The 22,256-nt window shown below is 24.0% G+C and overlaps 4 non-coding genes across 4 annotated transcripts; all 4 read left to right on the forward strand.

The window, feature by feature from the left end:
- The first annotated feature begins 388 nt into the window (after positions 1 to 388).
- On the forward strand, positions 389 to 507 carry LOC123303870. Its single transcript, XR_006535944.1, has one exon. It is a non-coding gene; the product is annotated as a 5S ribosomal RNA (ribosomal RNA).
- Positions 508 to 6,875: 6,368 nt separating this feature from the next.
- On the forward strand, positions 6,876 to 6,994 carry LOC123303871. The gene has a single exon (XR_006535945.1). It is a non-coding gene; the product is annotated as a 5S ribosomal RNA (ribosomal RNA).
- A 6,364-nt stretch (positions 6,995 to 13,358) lies between these two features.
- Positions 13,359 to 13,477, forward strand: LOC123303872. Its single transcript, XR_006535946.1, has one exon. It is a non-coding gene; the product is annotated as a 5S ribosomal RNA (ribosomal RNA).
- Positions 13,478 to 19,846: 6,369 nt separating this feature from the next.
- On the forward strand, positions 19,847 to 19,965 carry LOC123303873. The gene has a single exon (XR_006535947.1). It is a non-coding gene; the product is annotated as a 5S ribosomal RNA (ribosomal RNA).
- The last annotated feature ends 2,291 nt before the right edge of the window (positions 19,966 to 22,256 follow it).

The raw sequence follows: 22,256 nt of genomic DNA on the forward strand, positions 1-22,256 counted from the left end.
TCATCTCCTACAAAAATTAAAAAAGCAGCACCAAAAAAGAAATGATCTGTTACTTTAATAATATATTGAAATATTTCATTATTTTTGCTAAAAAATGAAAATAACATAGGCCTTAATACAGGCCACAAATTAATATTTGATAAGAGTAAATTATTTTTTGTATAAATATTTTATAAAATAATAGTTTAGAAACATTTGCCACAGTCAGTACCACGGATGGGTGGCCACTTGAGAATACTGTGTGCGGTTGCATTTTTATTTAAAATATATGGTATAATAAATAAGTATATATTTAAATTGATTACTTCATTGAAAATTTTAATAATATACTTTAATATTAATGATATTTATGAAAAATATATATTTGTAAAAATTTTCATTTATTACTGGCAACAGCCATACCACGTTGAAAACACCGGTTCTCGTCCGATCACCGAAGTTAAGCAACATTGGGCACAGTCAGTACTTGGATGGGTGACCGCTTGGGAACACTGTGTGCGGTTGCCTTTTTATATTAAAAATATAAATTATTTTTCTTCTTTTCTTTTTTTTTACACACCATATATAAATATATGTTATTTAGAAATGTAAACCTTTTATATTATTCATCAACAAATAAATATTATTTTTTGTATAAAATTTTATTGCATTTATAACTCATATCATGGTTACTTTAAAGCGAGAAGTTTTTTTAATATTTCAAATGAATATAAAATAATATAAATTTTATGAAATTTATTTATTTTTAGAAATAGCAATCGCTTATAATTATAACAAAATTTTAATAATGTTTAATTTTATTTCAATAATTTATATTTATATATATATATATATATATATATATATATATATATATATATATATTTTTTAATAAAAATAATATACTCTTATTTAATAATATATGTTGGTCCTATATATAGGACCGAAAATATTTCTTATTTGTTTTTTTTTTTTTAAATTGTCATTTAAAACGCTTATGCACGTTCTCCACGAATACGTCTTGCCAATTGTATATCCTTAGGCATAATTGTAACACGCTTTGCATGAATTGCGCATAAATTGGTATCTTCAAATAAACCTACTAAATAGGCTTCACTAGCTTCTTGTAATGCCATAACAGCTGAACTTTGAAAACGTAAATCGGTTTTAAAATCTTGTGCAATTTCACGTACTAAACGTTGGAATGGTAATTTACGAATTAACAATTCAGTACTTTTTTGATAACGACGAATTTCTCGTAAAGCTACTGTACCAGGACGATATCTGTGTGGTTTTTTTACTCCACCAGTTGCTGGTGCACTTTTACGTGCAGCTTTCGTTGCTAATTGTTTTCTTGGTGCTTTACCACCAGTTGATTTACGTGCAGTTTGCTTGGTTCTAGCCATTTTCAAATAATAATGTTTTTACAAAAAAACACACAATTTTTAAAATTATATTCGACAATTTGATACTACAAAGTCAAATGTTTAAATGCGAAATAAATGTGTTGTATTTATATTTATATGAAATTTCAAAATTTTTGTTGTCATATCCTATTGGATAGCTATCAGAGTATGGACTAATCAAATTGTATAGGCGTGGCTTAAAAAATCTTTAATGCTTTATATAAAAAGGCACAATTGTACCGGCGCTCACATACATTACAATACTTGTGAGGTTAACACACGTGTTATCCGTTCGTTAAAATATTGTAAATAATTTTTTATTAAAATGACTGGCAGAGGAAAAGGTGGAAAGGGTCTTGGAAAAGGGGGTGCAAAACGTCATAGAAAAGTTTTGCGTGATAATATCCAAGGTATTACAAAACCTGCAATTCGTCGTTTAGCACGACGAGGTGGAGTAAAACGTATCTCTGGTTTAATTTATGAAGAAACACGTGGTGTACTTAAAGTATTCCTTGAAAATGTTATTCGGGATGCTGTTACATATACTGAACACGCAAAACGTAAAACAGTTACAGCTATGGATGTTGTATATGCATTAAAACGACAAGGTCGTACTTTGTATGGTTTTGGAGGTTAAGAAAATATAATAATTTACTTAAAATATTTAGTAAATTTATTAAAGAATATTTAATACATCCGATAAATTTAAACAGGCTTTCCTTTTTGGGAAGCCACTAATTTTATTTATATAAGAGTAAATAAATTTGTTAATAAATATAACATATTATATAATTTGTTTACAACAAATTATTTTGTTTATAACATACATTACCAAATATTTTTATTTTTTTTTTTTATTGTAATATATCTGCAATAATAAATTATAATTTGTATATTATCTATTTTATTTTACAATAACTTATTGAATTTTTGAAAAAATTTTATTATAAATTAATATACTATTATATTTTTTATATATACAAGTTAAGAGTAACAAGTATCGATAGGAGATTATCGAATTTATAACTAATAAAACATTTCGCCTTAATCAAAGAAAATAAAGATTTTGCTATACCATTTTTTATACTTTCAATAAATAATTTATTATTAAATTTTTATTATTTCATTTATTTTTTAAAATTATTAAAAATATTTTTCTAATAATTATAAGCGTACATAAACAAGTAGTAAATGTAAAATGAAAATAATAAAGGTAATGTAATGCATTTGCATTACACTGATTTACGATATATATGCCGCGATATCCTTTATTATATTTAAAATTAATAATATTGATATACTAATAATAGATATATTCAAGCTATTAATATATAAAATTTTATATTAAATATGATATTAATAATTGTTTATTTAATTTTTTTGTATATATAAAAATAATTTACTCTTATTTAAAAAATTTGATGGCTCTCTTAAAAAGAGAGCCGTTTTTATATGTTGATGTATTTTTATGTTATCAATTAAATAATATTTTCGATTTATTTATTTTGAACTTGTATATTTTGTAACAGCTTTAGTACCTTCACTAACAGCGTGCTTTGCCAATTCACCAGGTAATAATAATCGAACTGCGGTTTGAATTTCCCGACTTGTGATTGTTGAACGTTTATTATAATGTGCTAAACGTGATGCTTCAGCAGCAATACGTTCAAAAATATCATTAACAAAACTGTTCATGATACTCATAGCTTTACTAGAGATACCAGTATCAGGATGCACTTGTTTTAATACTTTGTAAATGTAAATTGCATATGATTCCTTGCGCTTCCTCTTCTTTTTCTTATCACTCTTTGATATATTTTTTTGAGCTTTGCCAGCTTTTTTTGCTGCTTTTCCACTTGTTTTTGGTGGCATTGTTACAAACAATTAATATACACAGATAGTTACAGAACACCAGTCAGTATATGTATGAGCGTGTCGTGTATACAACTAGCGTATTATATACGCGAAGATGGATATAACAATAAAAATGAATACTACTCTCTGATTGGCTGAAAATAATACTATAAGGTGATTGGTTTATTTTTAAAGTTTTATATTTTATAAATATTATAAATTAAAATACCCAAATAACATTTTAAACATTTATGTTACAATCCCCGTAACGTACACATCTGTGTGATTATATTTACAAAAAAAAATATTAATTAAATAAATTTATTCGCTATGTCTGGACGAGGTAAAGGTGGTAAAGTAAAGGGAAAGGCAAAGTCAAGATCAAGCCGAGCAGGATTACAATTTCCTGTTGGAAGAATTCACAGATTATTACGAAAAGGAAATTATGCTGAACGAGTAGGTGCTGGTGCCCCAGTATATTTGGCTGCTGTTATGGAATATTTGGCTGCAGAAGTTCTCGAGTTAGCTGGTAATGCTGCCCGTGATAACAAAAAAACACGTATCATTCCACGTCATTTACAATTGGCAATTCGTAATGATGAAGAATTAAATAAATTATTATCTGGTGTAACAATTGCTCAAGGTGGTGTATTACCAAACATTCAAGCAGTGTTATTACCAAAGAAAACTGAAAAGAAAGCATAAATTAAAAACATTGCATTAATTTTTATAATAATAATACATCGATCATAGGCCTTTTAATAAAAGGCCACAAATTTATTTAAAATAAGAGTAAAAATTATTTTTATAAATAATATATTATAATATTTTTTTAAAGAATCAATTTAAATAATTATAAATTAATGATTCTTTTTTTTTTTTTTCTTTTTTATATGTTATTATGGAAATAATTCATCATATTATGATGACATTTAGGTAACATATTATAAGAATATTCATAAAATATTATCAAAATAATATTGTATTATGATGATATTTAGACAAAATATTATAAGAATATACACAAAATATTATCAAAATAATATCATTAGATAACAAAACTGTTCATGATACTCATACCTTTACTAGAGATAAAAGTATCAGGATGCACTTGTATTAATACATATTATCACAACATCACAAAATATTTTTTAAAAGGAAAAATTTTTAAAAAATTATTATAAAATTTGATTGAATTAAATTTCAATTTATTTTTTTAATAATTAAAGAAAAAAAAAAGCATATAAACTTTCTATTGAAAATGTTATTTTCAACTAGATGGCCAAGTGAACTTTGTTACACAAACAATATATGACGTATTCGTTATTTAAATAATCAGTATCCTTTGATATTATATCAATACGTTACTCTCTTCTTTTGATACATATTAATAAAATTTCAATTTATAAGATTTTATGTCAATTATATAAATAATATTATAAATTTTCTAAATACATAAGTTAAGTAACAAAAAATTTGAATAACAAGATAAATTTATATATTATGTTTTAATACTCGATACTATAATATATCGCATCCGTTACCAATTATTCGGTATCCTTTGATTTATACACAGAATGAACCAAAAATATGTATCAAATTTATTTTATTTATTTATATATTTAATATTATTATTATTATTTTATATTACAAAGTTTCTTAACGAAGCTTACAATGATTTCTCATATCGTACTTAACAAAATTATTTAGATCATATAAAATTTAAATTGTTAAAAAATTTGTATATTTATTATTATTATTTATTTTTATTAAAATTACATAACATAAAATTAATAATATTTTAATAATTATATAAATTAATTCTTATTTAAAATAATCTTATATTAATCTCAACAAATACTCTAATAATATATTTTGTCATAAATTTTTTTATATTTAAAATAAATATTATAATATATAAATACTTATATCAGTATAAAATTTCTTTATATAATTATGAAAAAATTAATTTAATAGTTAATTATTGATATTAATGCATAAATAAAAGTATTTTCTAATGAAATATATTTTGTCAATGTTCGATTAACACATTTCATAATAATACGTTTTCATTATTGACAAAAAAAGTTTTTCTAAAAATGAAATCTTATACTATAATATATATATTTATATATTAAATTTTTTAATTATTTATATACTAATAATTTATAATAAATCGATATTAAATAAAAAATAAAAATATATACTTTTTAAGTTTACCTTAAAAATATTATTGTTTTGTATGATTGAAATAATTAATATTAAACTATGTTTATTAATAATTGTTAATAAAAAAATTAAATATATTTTAATTTATAAAATAAATATTATTATTAAATTTATAATTTATTATTTTATATATTATAGAAATTGAAAAAATAAATCATGTTTACTACGACAGTAAATTAGAAATACTATTTAATTTTTATGTGTTTTCTACATGGTACTTTGACTTACATAGGGACTTATATTATTGTGAATAATGATATAATTGAAAACCTTTATTTTTTATTTGATAGAATTATTATATTTTATCATTTAAATATTTATAATAAATACATTATTTTTATAAAGTAAAAAATATGGCCGAAGAAAATTCTACAGCTGTTGCAGCAACTGCGGTTACTGCTGCTTCTACAACACCAACAAAAAAAGCAACAGCTTCTGGTGCTAAACGTACAAAACAACATTCAAAACCAACACATCCACGTACATCAGAAATGGTTGTTAACGCAATTAAAAATTTAAAAGAACGTGGTGGTTCATCATTACAAGCAATTAAAAAATATTTAGCTGCAAATTATAAAGTGGATTCTGATAAAATTTCACCATTTATTAAAAAATATTTAAAAGCTGCTGTAACTGAGGGAGCCTTGGTACAAACTAAAGGTAAAGGTGCATCTGGTTCATTCAAATTGGCTGCTTCCGCTTCATCTAATTCTTCAGCTAAATCAAAAGTATCCAAAAAAGAAAGTGGAGCAAAAGGTTCAGCAAAGAGTGCTAAAAGAAAACGGGCACCAAAAGAAAAGAAAGCCACAACTACATCATTGGCAGCCAAAAAGCCTAAAGCAAAAAAAGCGACTCCATCATCATCAACTGCTGCTAAAAAAGTTACTGCAAAATCATCAGCGGCATCAAAAAAAGCACCAGTTAAAGCAAAACCAGCAAAAAGTACAAAATCCGCTGCCAAAAGTAGCCCTGCTCGTAAACCGAAAGCACCAAAAGCTAAGAAAGCTTCTGTTGCCAAATCATCTCCTACAAAAATTAAAAAAGCAGCACCAAAAAAGAAATGATCTGTTACTTTAATAATATATTGAAATATTTCATTATTTTTGCTAAAAAATGAAAATAACATAGGCCTTAATACAGGCCACAAATTAATATTTGATAAGAGTAAATTATTTTTTGTATAAATATTTTATAAAATAATAGTTTAGAAACATTTGCCACAGTCAGTACCACGGATGGGTGGCCACTTGAGAATACTGTGTGCGGTTGCATTTTTATTTAAAATATATGGTATAATAAATAAGTATATATTTAAATTGATTACTTCATTGAAAATTTTAATAATATACTTTAATATTAATGATATTTATGAAAAATATATATTTGTAAAAATTTTCATTTATTACTGGCAACAGCCATACCACGTTGAAAACACCGGTTCTCGTCCGATCACCGAAGTTAAGCAACATTGGGCACAGTCAGTACTTGGATGGGTGACCGCTTGGGAACACTGTGTGCGGTTGCCTTTTTATATTAAAAATATAAATTATTTTTCTTCTTTTCTTTTTTTTTACACACCATATATAAATATATGTTATTTAGAAATGTAAACCTTTTATATTATTCATCAACAAATAAATATTATTTTTTGTATAAAATTTTATTGCATTTATAACTCATATCATGGTTACTTTAAAGCGAGAAGTTTTTTTAATATTTCAAATGAATATAAAATAATATAAATTTTATGAAATTTATTTATTTTTAGAAATAGCAATCGCTTATAATTATAACAAAATTTTAATAATGTTTAATTTTTTTTTTATATTATATATATATATATATATATATATATATATATATATATATATATATATATTTTTTAATAAAAATAATATACTCTTATTTAATAATATATGTTGGTCCTATATATAGGACCGAAAATATTTCTTATTTGTTTTTTTTTTTTTAAATTGTTATTTAAAACGCTTATGCACGTTCTCCACGAATACGTCTTGCCAATTGTATATCCTTAGGCATAATTGTAACACGCTTTGCATGAATTGCGCATAAATTGGTATCTTCAAATAAACCTACTAAATAGGCTTCACTAGCTTCTTGTAATGCCATAACAGCTGAACTTTGAAAACGTAAATCGGTTTTAAAATCTTGTGCAATTTCACGTACTAAACGTTGGAATGGTAATTTACGAATTAACAATTCAGTACTTTTTTGATAACGACGAATTTCTCGTAAAGCTACTGTACCAGGACGATATCTGTGTGGTTTTTTTACTCCACCAGTTGCTGGTGCACTTTTACGTGCAGCTTTCGTTGCTAATTGTTTTCTTGGTGCTTTACCACCAGTTGATTTACGTGCAGTTTGCTTGGTTCTAGCCATTTTCAAATAATAATGTTTTTACAAAAAAACACACAATTTTAAAAATTATATTCGACAATTTGATACTACAAAGTCAAATGTTTAAATGCGAAATAAATGTGTTGTATTTATATTTATATGAAATTTCAAAATTTTTGTTGTCATATCCTATTGGATAGCTATCAGAGTATGGACTAATCAAATTGTATAGGCGTGGCTTAAAAAATCTTTAATGCTTTATATAAAAAGGCACAATTGTACCGGCGCTCACATACATTACAATACTTGTGAGGTTAACACACGTGTTATCCGTTCGTTAAAATATTGTAAATAATTTTTTATTAAAATGACTGGCAGAGGAAAAGGTGGAAAGGGTCTTGGAAAAGGGGGTGCAAAACGTCATAGAAAAGTTTTGCGTGATAATATCCAAGGTATTACAAAACCTGCAATTCGTCGTTTAGCACGACGAGGTGGAGTAAAACGTATCTCTGGTTTAATTTATGAAGAAACACGTGGTGTACTTAAAGTATTCCTTGAAAATGTTATTCGGGATGCTGTTACATATACTGAACACGCAAAACGTAAAACAGTTACAGCTATGGATGTTGTATATGCATTAAAACGACAAGGTCGTACTTTGTATGGTTTTGGAGGTTAAGAAAATATAATAATTTACTTAAAATATTTAGTAAATTTATTAAAGAATATTTAATACATCCGATAAATTTAAACAGGCTTTCCTTTTTGGGAAGCCACTAATTTTATTTATATAAGAGTAAATAAATTTGTTAATAAATATAACATATTATATAATTTGTTTACAACAAATTATTTTGTTTATAACATACATTACCAAATATTTTTATTTTTTTTTTTTATTGTAATATATCTGCAATAATAAATTATAATTTGTATATTATCTATTTTATTTTACAATAACTTATTGAATTTTTGAAAAAATTTTATTATAAATTAATATACTATTATATTTTTTATATATACAAGTTAAGAGTAACAAGTATCGATAGGAGATTATCGAATTTATAACTAATAAAACATTTCGCCTTAATCAAAGAAAATAAAGATTTTGCTATACCATTTTTTATACTTTCAATAAATAATTTATTATTAAATTTTTATTATTTCATTTATTTTTTAAAATTATTAAAAATATTTTTCTAATAATTATAAGCGTACATAAACAAGTAGTAAATGTAAAATGAAAATAATAAAGGTAATGTAATGCAAATGCATTACATTGATTTACGATATATATTCCGCGATATCCTTTATTATATTTAAAATTAATAATATTGATATACTAATAATAGATATATTCAAGCTATTAATATATAAAATTTTATATTAAATATGATATTAATAATTGTTTATTTAATTTTTTTGTATATATAAAAATAATTTACTCTTATTTAAAAAATTTGATGGCTCTCTTAAAAAGAGAGCCGTTTTTATATGTTGATGTATTTTTATGTTATCAATTAAATAATATTTTCGATTTATTTATTTTGAACTTGTATATTTTGTAACAGCTTTAGTACCTTCACTAACAGCGTGCTTTGCCAATTCACCAGGTAATAATAATCGAACTGCGGTTTGAATTTCCCGACTTGTGATTGTTGAACGTTTATTATAATGTGCTAAACGTGATGCTTCAGCAGCAATACGTTCAAAAATATCATTAACAAAACTGTTCATGATACTCATAGCTTTACTAGAGATACCAGTATCAGGATGCACTTGTTTTAATACTTTGTAAATGTAAATTGCATATGATTCCTTGCGCTTCCTCTTCTTTTTCTTATCACTCTTTGATATATTTTTTTGAGCTTTGCCAGCTTTTTTTGCTGCTTTTCCACTTGTTTTTGGTGGCATTGTTACAAACAATTAATATACACAGATAGTTACAGAACACCAGTCAGTATATGTATGAGCGTGTCGTGTATACAACTAGCGTATTATATACGCGAAGATGGATATAACAATAAAAATGAATACTACTCTCTGATTGGCTGAAAATAATACTATAAGGTGATTGGTTTATTTTTAAAGTTTTATATTTTATAAATATTATAAATTAAAATACCCAAATAACATTTTAAACATTTATGTTACAATCCCCGTAACGTACACATCTGTGTGATTATATTTACAAAAAAAAATATTAATTAAATAAATTTATTCGCTATGTCTGGACGAGGTAAAGGTGGTAAAGTAAAGGGAAAGGCCAAAGTCAAGATCAAGCCGAGCAGGATTACAATTTCCTGTTGGAAGAATTCACAGATTATTACGAAAAGGAAATTATGCTGAACGAGTAGGTGCTGGTGCCCCAGTATATTTGGCTGCTGTTATGGAATATTTGGCTGCAGAAGTTCTCGAGTTAGCTGGTAATGCTGCCCGTGATAACAAAAAAACACGTATCATTCCACGTCATTTACAATTGGCAATTCGTAATGATGAAGAATTAAATAAATTATTATCTGGTGTAACAATTGCTCAAGGTGGTGTATTACCAAACATTCAAGCAGTGTTATTACCAAAGAAAACTGAAAAGAAAGCATAAATTAAAAACATTGCATTAATTTTTATAATAATAATACATCGATCATAGGCCTTTTAATAAAAGGCCACAAATTTATTTAAAATAAGAGTAAAAATTATTTTTATAAATAATATATTATAATATTTTTTTAAAGAATCAATTTAAATAATTATAAATTAATGATTCTTTTTTTTTTTTTTTTTTTTTATATGTTATTATGGAAATAATTCATCATATTATGATGACATTTAGGTAACATATTATAAGAATATTCATAAAATATTATCAAAATAATATTGTATTATGATGATATTTAGACAAAATATTATAAGAATATACACAAAATATTATCAAAATAATATCATTAGATAACAAAACTGTTCATGATACTCATACCTTTACTAGAGATAAAAGTATCAGGATGCACTTGTATTAATACATATTATCACAACATCACAAAATATTTTTTAAAAGGAAAAATTTTTTAAAAATTATTATAAAATTTGATTGAATTAAATTTCAATTTATTTTTTTAATAATTAAAGAAAAAAAAAAGCATATAAACTTTCTATTGAAAATGTTATTTTCAACTAGATGGCCAAGTGAACTTTGTTACACAAACAATATATGACGTATTCGTTATTTAAATAATCAGTATCCTTTGATATTATATCAATACGTTACTCTCTTCTTTTGATACATATTAATAAAATTTCAATTTATAAGATTTTATGTCAATTATATAAATAATATTATAAATTTTCTAAATACATAAGTTAAGTAACAAAAAATTTGAATAACAAGATAAATTTATATATTATGTTTTAATACTCGATACTATAATATATCGCATCCGTTACCAATTATTCGGTATCCTTTGATTTATACACGAATGAACCAAAAATATGTATCAAATTTATTTTATTTATTTATATATTTAATATTATTATTATTATTTTATATTACAAAGTTTCTTAACGAAGCTTACAATGATTTCTCATATCGTACTTAACAAAATTATTTAGATCATATAAAATTTAAATTGTTAAAAAATTTTTATATTTATTATTATTATTTATTTTTATTAAAATTACATAACATAAAATTAATAATATTTTAATAATTATATAAATTAATTCTTATTTAAAATAATCTTATATTAATCTCAACAAATACTCTAATAATATATTTTGTCATAAATTTTTTTATATTTAAAATAAATATTATAATATATAAATACTTATATCAGTATAAAATTTCTTTATATAATTATGAAAAAATTAATTTAATAGTTAATTATTGATATTAATGCATAAATAAAAGTATTTTCTAATGATATATATTTTGTCAATGTTCGATTAACACATTTCATAATAATACGTTTTCATTATTGACAAAAAAAGTTTTTCTAAAAATGAAATCTTATACTATAATATATATATTTATATATTAAATTTTTTAATTATTTATATACTAATAATTTATAATAAATCGATATTAAATAAAAAATAAAAATATATACTTTTTAAGTTTACCTTAAAAATATTATTGTTTTGTATGATTGAAATAATTAATATTAAACTATGTTTATTAATAATTGTTAATAAAAAAATTAAATATATTTTAATTTATAAAATAAATATTATTATTAAATTTATAATTTATTATTTTATATATTATAGAAATTGAAAAAATAAATCATGTTTACTACGACAGTAAATTAGAAATACTATTTAATTTTTATGTGTTTTCTACATGGTACTTTGACTTACATAGGGACTTATATTATTGTGAATAATGATATAATTGAAAACCTTTATTTTTTATTTGATAGAATTATTATATTTTATCATTTAAATATTTATAATAAATACATTATTTTTATAAAGTAAAAAATATGGCCGAAGAAAATTCTACAGCTGTTGCAGCAACTGCGGTTACTGCTGCTTCTACAACACCAACAAAAAAAGCAACAGCTTCTGGTGCTAAACGTACAAAACAACATTCAAAACCAACACATCCACGTACATCAGAAATGGTTGTTAACGCAATTAAAAATTTAAAAGAACGTGGTGGTTCATCATTACAAGCAATTAAAAAATATTTAGCTGCAAATTATAAAGTGGATTCTGATAAAATTTCACCATTTATTAAAAAATATTTAAAAGCTGCTGTAACTGAGGGAGCCTTGGTACAAACTAAAGGTAAAGGTGCATCTGGTTCATTCAAATTGGCTGCTTCCGCTTCATCTAATTCTTCAGCTAAATCAAAAGTATCCAAAAAAGAAAGTGGAGCAAAAGGTTCAGCAAAGAGTGCTAAAAGTAAACGGGCACCAAAAGAAAAGAAAGCCACAACTACATCATTGGCAGCCAAAAAGCCTAAAGCAAAAAAAGCGACTCCATCATCATCAACTGCTGCTAAAAAAGTTACTGCAAAATCATCAGCGGCATCAAAAAAAGCACCAGTTAAAGCAAAACCAGCAAAAAGTACAAAATCCGCTGCCAAAAGTAGCCCTGCTCGTAAACCGAAAGCACCAAAAGCTAAGAAAGCTTCTGTTGCCAAATCATCTCCTACAAAAATTAAAAAAGCAGCACCAAAAAAGAAATGATCTGTTACTTTAATAATATATTGAAATATTTCATTATTTTTGCTAAAAAATGAAAATAACATAGGCCTTAATACAGGCCACAAATTAATATTTGATAAGAGTAAATTATTTTTTGTATAAATATTTTATAAAATAATAGTTTAGAAACATTTGCCACAGTCAGTACCACGGATGGGTGGCCACTTGAGAATACTGTGTGCGGTTGCATTTTTATTTAAAATATATGGTATAATAAATAAGTATATATTTAAATTGATTACTTCATTGAAAATTTTAATAATATACTTTAATATTAATGATATTTATGAAAAATATATATTTGTAAAAATTTTCATTTATTACTGGCAACAGCCATACCACGTTGAAAACACCGGTTCTCGTCCGATCACCGAAGTTAAGCAACATTGGGCACAGTCAGTACTTGGATGGGTGACCGCTTGGGAACACTGTGTGCGGTTGCCTTTTTATATTAAAAATATAAATTATTTTTCTTCTTTTCTTTTTTTTTACACACCATATATAAATATATGTTATTTAGAAATGTAAACCTTTTATATTATTCATCAACAAATAAATATTATTTTTTGTATAAAATTTTATTGCATTTATAACTCATATCATGGTTACTTTAAAGCGAGAAGTTTTTTTAATATTTCAAATGAATATAAAATAATATAAATTTTATGAAATTTATTTATTTTTAGAAATAGCAATCGCTTATAATTATAACAAAATTTTAATAATGTTTAATTTTATTTCAATAATTTATATATATATATATATATATATATATATATATATATATATATATATATATATTTTTTAATAAAACTAATATACTCTTATTTAATAATATATGTTGGTCCTATATATAGGACCGAAAATATTTCTTATTTGTTTTTTTTTTTTTAAATTGTCATTTAAAACGCTTATGCACGTTCTCCACGAATACGTCTTGCCAATTGTATATCCTTAGGCATAATTGTAACACGCTTTGCATGAATTGCGCATAAATTGGTATCTTCAAATAAACCTACTAAATAGGCTTCACTAGCTTCTTGTAATGCCATAACAGCTGAACTTTGAAAACGTAAATCGGTTTTAAAATCTTGTGCAATTTCACGTACTAAACGTTGGAATGGTAATTTACGAATTAACAATTCAGTACTTTTTTGATAACGACGAATTTCTCGTAAAGCTACTGTACCAGGACGATATCTGTGTGGTTTTTTTACTCCACCAGTTGCTGGTGCACTTTTACGTGCAGCTTTCGTTGCTAATTGTTTTCTTGGTGCTTTACCACCAGTTGATTTACGTGCAGTTTGCTTGGTTCTAGCCATTTTCAAATAATAATGTTTTTACAAAAAAACACACAATTTTTAAAATTATATTCGACAATTTGATACTACAAAGTCAAATGTTTAAATGCGAAATAAATGTGTTGTATTTATATTTATATGAAATTTCAAAATTTTTGTTGTCATATCCTATTGGATAGCTATCAGAGTATGGACTAATCAAATTGTATAGGCGTGGCTTAAAAAATCTTTAATGCTTTATATAAAAAGGCACAATTGTACCGGCGCTCACATACATTACAATACTTGTGAGGTTAACACACGTGTTATCCGTTCGTTAAAATATTGTAAATAATTTTTTATTAAAATGACTGGCAGAGGAAAAGGTGGAAAGGGTCTTGGAAAAGGGGGTGCAAAACGTCATAGAAAAGTTTTGCGTGATAATATCCAAGGTATTACAAAACCTGCAATTCGTCGTTTAGCACGACGAGGTGGAGTAAAACGTATCTCTGGTTTAATTTATGAAGAAACACGTGGTGTACTTAAAGTATTCCTTGAAAATGTTATTCGGGATGCTGTTACATATACTGAACACGCAAAACGTAAAACAGTTACAGCTATGGATGTTGTATATGCATTAAAACGACAAGGTCGTACTTTGTATGGTTTTGGAGGTTAAGAAAATATAATAATTTACTTAAAATATTTAGTAAATTTATTAAAGAATATTTAATACATCCGATAAATTTAAACAGGCTTTCCTTTTTGGGAAGCCACTAATTTTATTTATATAAGAGTAAATAAATTTGTTAATAAATATAACATATTATATAATTTGTTTACAACAAATTATTTTGTTTATAACATACATTACCAAATATTTTTATTTTTTTTTTTTATTGTAATATATCTGCAATAATAAATTATAATTTGTATATTATCTATTTTATTTTACAATAACTTATTGAATTTTTGAAAAAATTTTATTATAAATTAATATACTATTATATTTTTTATATATACAAGTTAAGAGTAACAAGTATCGATAGGAGATTATCGAATTTATAACTAATAAAACATTTCGCCTTAATCAAAGAAAATAAAGATTTTGCTATACCATTTTTTATACTTTCAATAAATAATTTATTATTAAATTTTTATTATTTCATTTATTTTTTAAAATTATTAAAAATATTTTTCTAATAATTATAAGCGTACATAAACAAGTAGTAAATGTAAAATGAAAATAATAAAGGTAATGTAATGCATTTGCATTACACTGATTTACGATATATATTCCGCGATATCCTTTATTATATTTAAAATTAATAATATTGATATACTAATAATAGATATATTCAAGCTATTAATATATAAAATTTTATATTAAATATGATATTAATAATTGTTTATTTAATTTTTTTGTATATATAAAAATAATTTACTCTTATTTAAAAAATTTGATGGCTCTCTTAAAAAGAGAGCCGTTTTTATATGTTGATGTATTTTTATGTTATCAATTAAATAATATTTTCGATTTATTTATTTTGAACTTGTATATTTTGTAACAGCTTTAGTACCTTCACTAACAGCGTGCTTTGCCAATTCACCAGGTAATAATAATCGAACTGCGGTTTGAATTTCCCGACTTGTGATTGTTGAACGTTTATTATAATGTGCTAAACGTGATGCTTCAGCAGCAATACGTTCAAAAATATCATTAACAAAACTGTTCATGATACTCATAGCTTTACTAGAGATACCAGTATCAGGATGCACTTGTTTTAATACTTTGTAAATGTAAATTGCATATGATTCCTTGCGCTTCCTCTTCTTTTTCTTATCACTCTTTGATATATTTTTTTGAGCTTTGCCAGCTTTTTTTGCTGCTTTTCCACTTGTTTTTGGTGGCATTGTTACAAACAATTAATATACACAGATAGTTACAGAACACCAGTCAGTATATGTATGAGCGTGTCGTGTATACAACTAGCGTATTATATACGCGAAGATGGATATAACAATAAAAATGAATACTACTCTCTGATTGGCTGAAAATAATACTATAAGGTGATTGGTTTATTTTTAAAGTTTTATATTTTATAAATATTATAAATTAAAATACCCAAATAACATTTTAAACATTTATGTTACAATCCCCGTAACGTACACATCTGTGTGATTATATTTACAAAAAAAAATATTAATTAAATAAATTTATTCGCTATGTCTGGACGAGGTAAAGGTGGTAAAGTAAAGGGAAAGGCAAAGTCAAGATCAAGCCGAGCAGGATTACAATTTCCTGTTGGAAGAATTCACAGATTATTACGAAAAGGAAATTATGCTGAACGAGTAGGTGCTGGTGCCCCAGTATATTTGGCTGCTGTTATGGAATATTTGGCTGCAGAAGTTCTCGAGTTAGCTGGTAATGCTGCCCGTGATAACAAAAAAACACGTATCATTCCACGTCATTTACAATTGGCAATTCGTAATGATGAAGAATTAAATAAATTATTATCTGGTGTAACAATTGCTCAAGGTGGTGTATTACCAAACATTCAAGCAGTGTTATTACCAAAGAAAACTGAAAAGAAAGCATAAATTAAAAACATTGCATTAATTTTTATAATAATAATACATCGATCATAGGCCTTTTAATAAAAGGCCACAAATTTATTTAAAATAAGAGTAAAAATTATTTTTATAAATAATATATTATAATATTTTTTTAAAGAATCAATTTAAATAATTATAAATTAATGATTCTTTTTTTTTTTTTTCTTTTTTATATGTTATTATGGAAATAATTCATCATATTATGATGACATTTAGGTAACATATTATAAGAATATTCATAAAATATTATCAAAATAATATTGTATTATGATGATATTTAGACAAAATATTATAAGAATATACACAAAATATTATCAAAATAATATCATTAGATAACAAAACTGTTCATGATACTCATACCTTTACTAGAGATAAAAGTATCAGGATGCACTTGTATTAATACATATTATCACAACATCACAAAATATTTTTTAAAAGGAAAAATTTTTTAAAAATTATTATAAAATTTGATTGAATTAAATTTCAATTTATTTTTTTAATAATTAAAGAAAAAAAAAAGCATATAAACTTTCTATTGAAAATGTTATTTTCAACTAGATGGCCAAGTGAACTTTGTTACACAAACAATATATGACGTATTCGTTATTTAAATAATCAGTATCCTTTGATATTATATCAATACGTTACTCTCTTCTTTTGATACATATTAATAAAATTTCAATTTATAAGATTTTATGTCAATTATATAAATAATATTATAAATTTTCTAAATACATAAGTTAAGTAACAAAAAATTTGAATAACAAGATAAATTTATATATTATGTTTTAATACTCGATACTATAATATATCGCATCCGTTACCAATTATTCGGTATCCTTTGATTTATACACAGAATGAACCAAAAATATGTATCAAATTTATTTTATTTATTTATATATTTAATATTATTATTATTATTTTATATTACAAAGTTTCTTAACGAAGCTTACAATGATTTCTCATATCGTACTTAACAAAATTATTTAGATCATATAAAATTTAAATTGTTAAAAAATTTTTATATTTATTATTATTATTTATTTTTATTAAAATTACATAACATAAAATTAATAATATTTTAATAATTATATAAATTAATTCTTATTTAAAATAATCTTATATTAATCTCAACAAATACTCTAATAATATATTTTGTCATAAATTTTTTTATATTTAAAATAAATATTATAATATATAAATACTTATATCAGTATAAAATTTCTTTATATAATTATGAAAAAATTAATTTAATAGTTAATTATTGATATTAATGCATAAATAAAAGTATTTTCTAATGAAATATATTTTGTCAATGTTCGATTAACACATTTCATAATAATACGTTTTCATTATTGACAAAAAAAGTTTTTCTAAAAATGAAATCTTATACTATAATATATATATTTATATATTAAATTTTTTAATTATTTATATACTAATAATTTATAATAAATCGATATTAAATAAAAAATAAAAATATATACTTTTTAAGTTTACCTTAAAAATATTATTGTTTTGTATGATTGAAATAATTAATATTAAACTATGTTTATTAATAATTGTTAATAAAAAAATTAAATATATTTTAATTTATAAAATAAATATTATTATTAAATTTATAATTTATTATTTTATATATTATAGAAATTGAAAAAAATAAATCATGTTTACTACGACAGTAAATTAGAAATACTATTTAATTTTTATGTGTTTTCTACATGGTACTTTGACTTACATAGGGACTTATATTATTGTGAATAATGATATAATTGAAAACCTTTATTTTTTATTTGATAGAATTATTATATTTTATCATTTAAATATTTATAATAAATACATTATTTTTATAAAGTAAAAAATATGGCCGAAGAAAATTCTACAGCTGTTGCAGCAACTGCGGTTACTGCTGCTTCTACAACACCAACAAAAAAAGCAACAGCTTCTGGTGCTAAACGTACAAAACAACATTCAAAACCAACACATCCACGTACATCAGAAATGGTTGTTAACGCAATTAAAAATTTAAAAGAACGTGGTGGTTCATCATTACAAGCAATTAAAAAATATTTAGCTGCAAATTATAAAGTGGATTCTGATAAAATTTCACCATTTATTAAAAAATATTTAAAAGCTGCTGTAACTGAGGGAGCCTTGGTACAAACTAAAGGTAAAGGTGCATCTGGTTCATTCAAATTGGCTGCTTCCGCTTCATCTAATTCTTCAGCTAAATCAAAAGTATCCAAAAAAGAAAGTGGAGCAAAAGGTTCAGCAAAGAGTGCTAAAAGTAAACGGGCACCAAAAGAAAAGAAAGCCACAACTACATCATTGGCAGCCAAAAAGCCTAAAGCAAAAAAAGCGACTCCATCATCATCAACTGCTGCTAAAAAAGTTACTGCAAAATCATCAGCGGCATCAAAAAAAGCACCAGTTAAAGCAAAACCAGCAAAAAGTACAAAATCCGCTGCCAAAAGTAGCCCTGCTCGTAAACCGAAAGCACCAAAAGCTAAGAAAGCTTCTGTTGCCAAATCATCTCCTACAAAAATTAAAAAAGCAGCACCAAAAAAGAAATGATCTGTTACTTTAATAATATATTGAAATATTTCATTATTTTTGCTAAAAAATGAAAATAACATAGGCCTTAATACAGGCCACAAATTAATATTTGATAAGAGTAAATTATTTTTTGTATAAATATTTTATAAAATAATAGTTTAGAAACATTTGCCACAGTCAGTACCACGGATGGGTGGCCACTTGAGAATACTGTGTGCGGTTGCATTTTTATTTAAAATATATGGTATAATAAATAAGTATATATTTAAATTGATTACTTCATTGAAAATTTTAATAATATACTTTAATATTAATGATATTTATGAAAAATATATATTTGTAAAAATTTTCATTTATTACTGGCAACAGCCATACCACGTTGAAAACACCGGTTCTCGTCCGATCACCGAAGTTAAGCAACATTGGGCACAGTCAGTACTTGGATGGGTGACCGCTTGGGAACACTGTGTGCGGTTGCCTTTTTATATTAAAAATATAAATTATTTTTCTTCTTTTCTTTTTTTTTACACACCATATATAAATATATGTTATTTAGAAATGTAAACCTTTTATATTATTCATCAACAAATAAATATTATTTTTTGTATAAAATTTTATTGCATTTATAACTCATATCATGGTTACTTTAAAGCGAGAAGTTTTTTTAATATTTCAAATGAATATAAAATAATATAAATTTTATGAAATTTATTTATTTTTAGAAATAGCAATCGCTTATAATTATAACAAAATTTTAATAATGTTTAATTTTATTTCAATAATTTATATTTATATATATATATATATATATATATATATATATATATATATATATATTTTTTAATAAAAATAATATACTCTTATTTAATAATATATGTTGGTCCTATATATAGGACCGAAAATATTTCTTATTTGTTTTTTTTTTTTTAAATTGTCATTTAAAACGCTTATGCACGTTCTCCACGAATACGTCTTGCCAATTGTATAGCCTTAGGCATAATTGTAACACGCTTTGCATGAATTGCGCATAAATTGGTATCTTCAAATAAACCTACTAAATAGGCTTCACTAGCTTCTTGTAATGCCATAACAGCTGAACTTTGAAAACGTAAATCGGTTTTAAAATCTTGTGCAATTTCACGTACTAAACGTTGGAATGGTAATTTACGAATTAACAATTCAGTACTTTTTTGATAACGACGAATTTCTCGTAAAGCTACTGTACCAGGACGATATCTGTGTGGTTTTTTTACTCCACCAGTTGCTGGTGCACTTTTACGTGCAGCTTTCGTTGCTAATTGTTTTCTTGGTGCTTTACCACCAGTTGATTTACGTGCAGTTTGCTTGGTTCTAGCCATTTTCAAATAATAATGTTTTTACAAAAAAACACACAATTTTTAAAATTATATTCGACAATTTGATACTACAAAGTCAAATGTTTAAATGCGAAATAAATGTGTTGTATTTATATTTATATGAAATTTCAAAATTTTTGTTGTCATATCCTATTGGATAGCTATCAGAGTATGGACTAATCAAATTGTATAGGCGTGGCTTAAAAAATCTTTAATGCTTTATATAAAAAGGCACAATTGTACCGGCGCTCACATACATTACAATACTTGTGAGGTTAACACACGTGTTATCCGTTCGTTAAAATATTGTAAATAATTTTTTATTAAAATGACTGGCAGAGGAAAAGGTGGAAAGGGTCTTGGAAAAGGGGGTGCAAAACGTCATAGAAAAGTTTTGCGTGATAATATCCAAGGTATTACAAAACCTGCAATTCGTCGTTTAGCACGACGAGGTGGAGTAAAACGTATCTCTGGTTTAATTTATGAAGAAACACGTGGTGTACTTAAAGTATTCCTTGAAAATGTTATTCGGGATGCTGTTACATATACTGAACACGCAAAACGTAAAACAGTTACAGCTATGGATGTTGTATATGCATTAAAACGACAAGGTCGTACTTTGTATGGTTTTGGAGGTTAAGAAAATATAATAATTTACTTAAAATATTTAGTAAATTTATTAAAGAATATTTAATACATCCGATAAATTTAAACAGGCTTTCCTTTTTGGGAAGCCACTAATTTTATTTATATAAGAGTAAATAAATTTGTTAATAAATATAACATATTATATAATTTGTTTACAACAAATTATTTTGTTTATAACATACATTACCAAATATTTTTATTTTTTTTTTTTATTGTAATATATCTGCAATAATAAATTATAATTTGTATATTATCTATTTTATTTTACAATAACTTATTGAATTTTTGAAAAAATTTTATTATAAATTAATATACTATTATATTTTTTATATATACAAGTTAAGAGTAACAAGTATCGATAGGAGATTATCGAATTTATAACTAATAAAACATTTCGCCTTAATCAAAGAAAATAAAGATTTTGCTATACCATTTTTTATACTTTCAATAAATAATTTATTATTAAATTTTTATTATTTCATTTATTTTTTAAAATTATTAAAAATATTTTTCTAATAATTATAAGCGTACATAAACAAGTAGTAAATGTAAAATGAAAATAATAAAGGTAATGTAATGCATTTGCATTACACTGATTTACGATATATATTCCGCGATATCCTTTATTATATTTAAAATTAATAATATTGATATACTAATAATAGATATATTCAAGCTATTAATATATAAAATTTTATATTAAATATGATATTAATAATTGTTTATTTAATTTTTTTGTATATATAAAAATAATTTACTCTTATTTAA

Source organism: Chrysoperla carnea, assembly GCF_905475395.1.
Source record: "Chrysoperla carnea chromosome X unlocalized genomic scaffold, inChrCarn1.1 SUPER_X_unloc_15, whole genome shotgun sequence".
NCBI lineage: Eukaryota > Metazoa > Arthropoda > Insecta > Neuroptera > Chrysopidae > Chrysoperla > Chrysoperla carnea.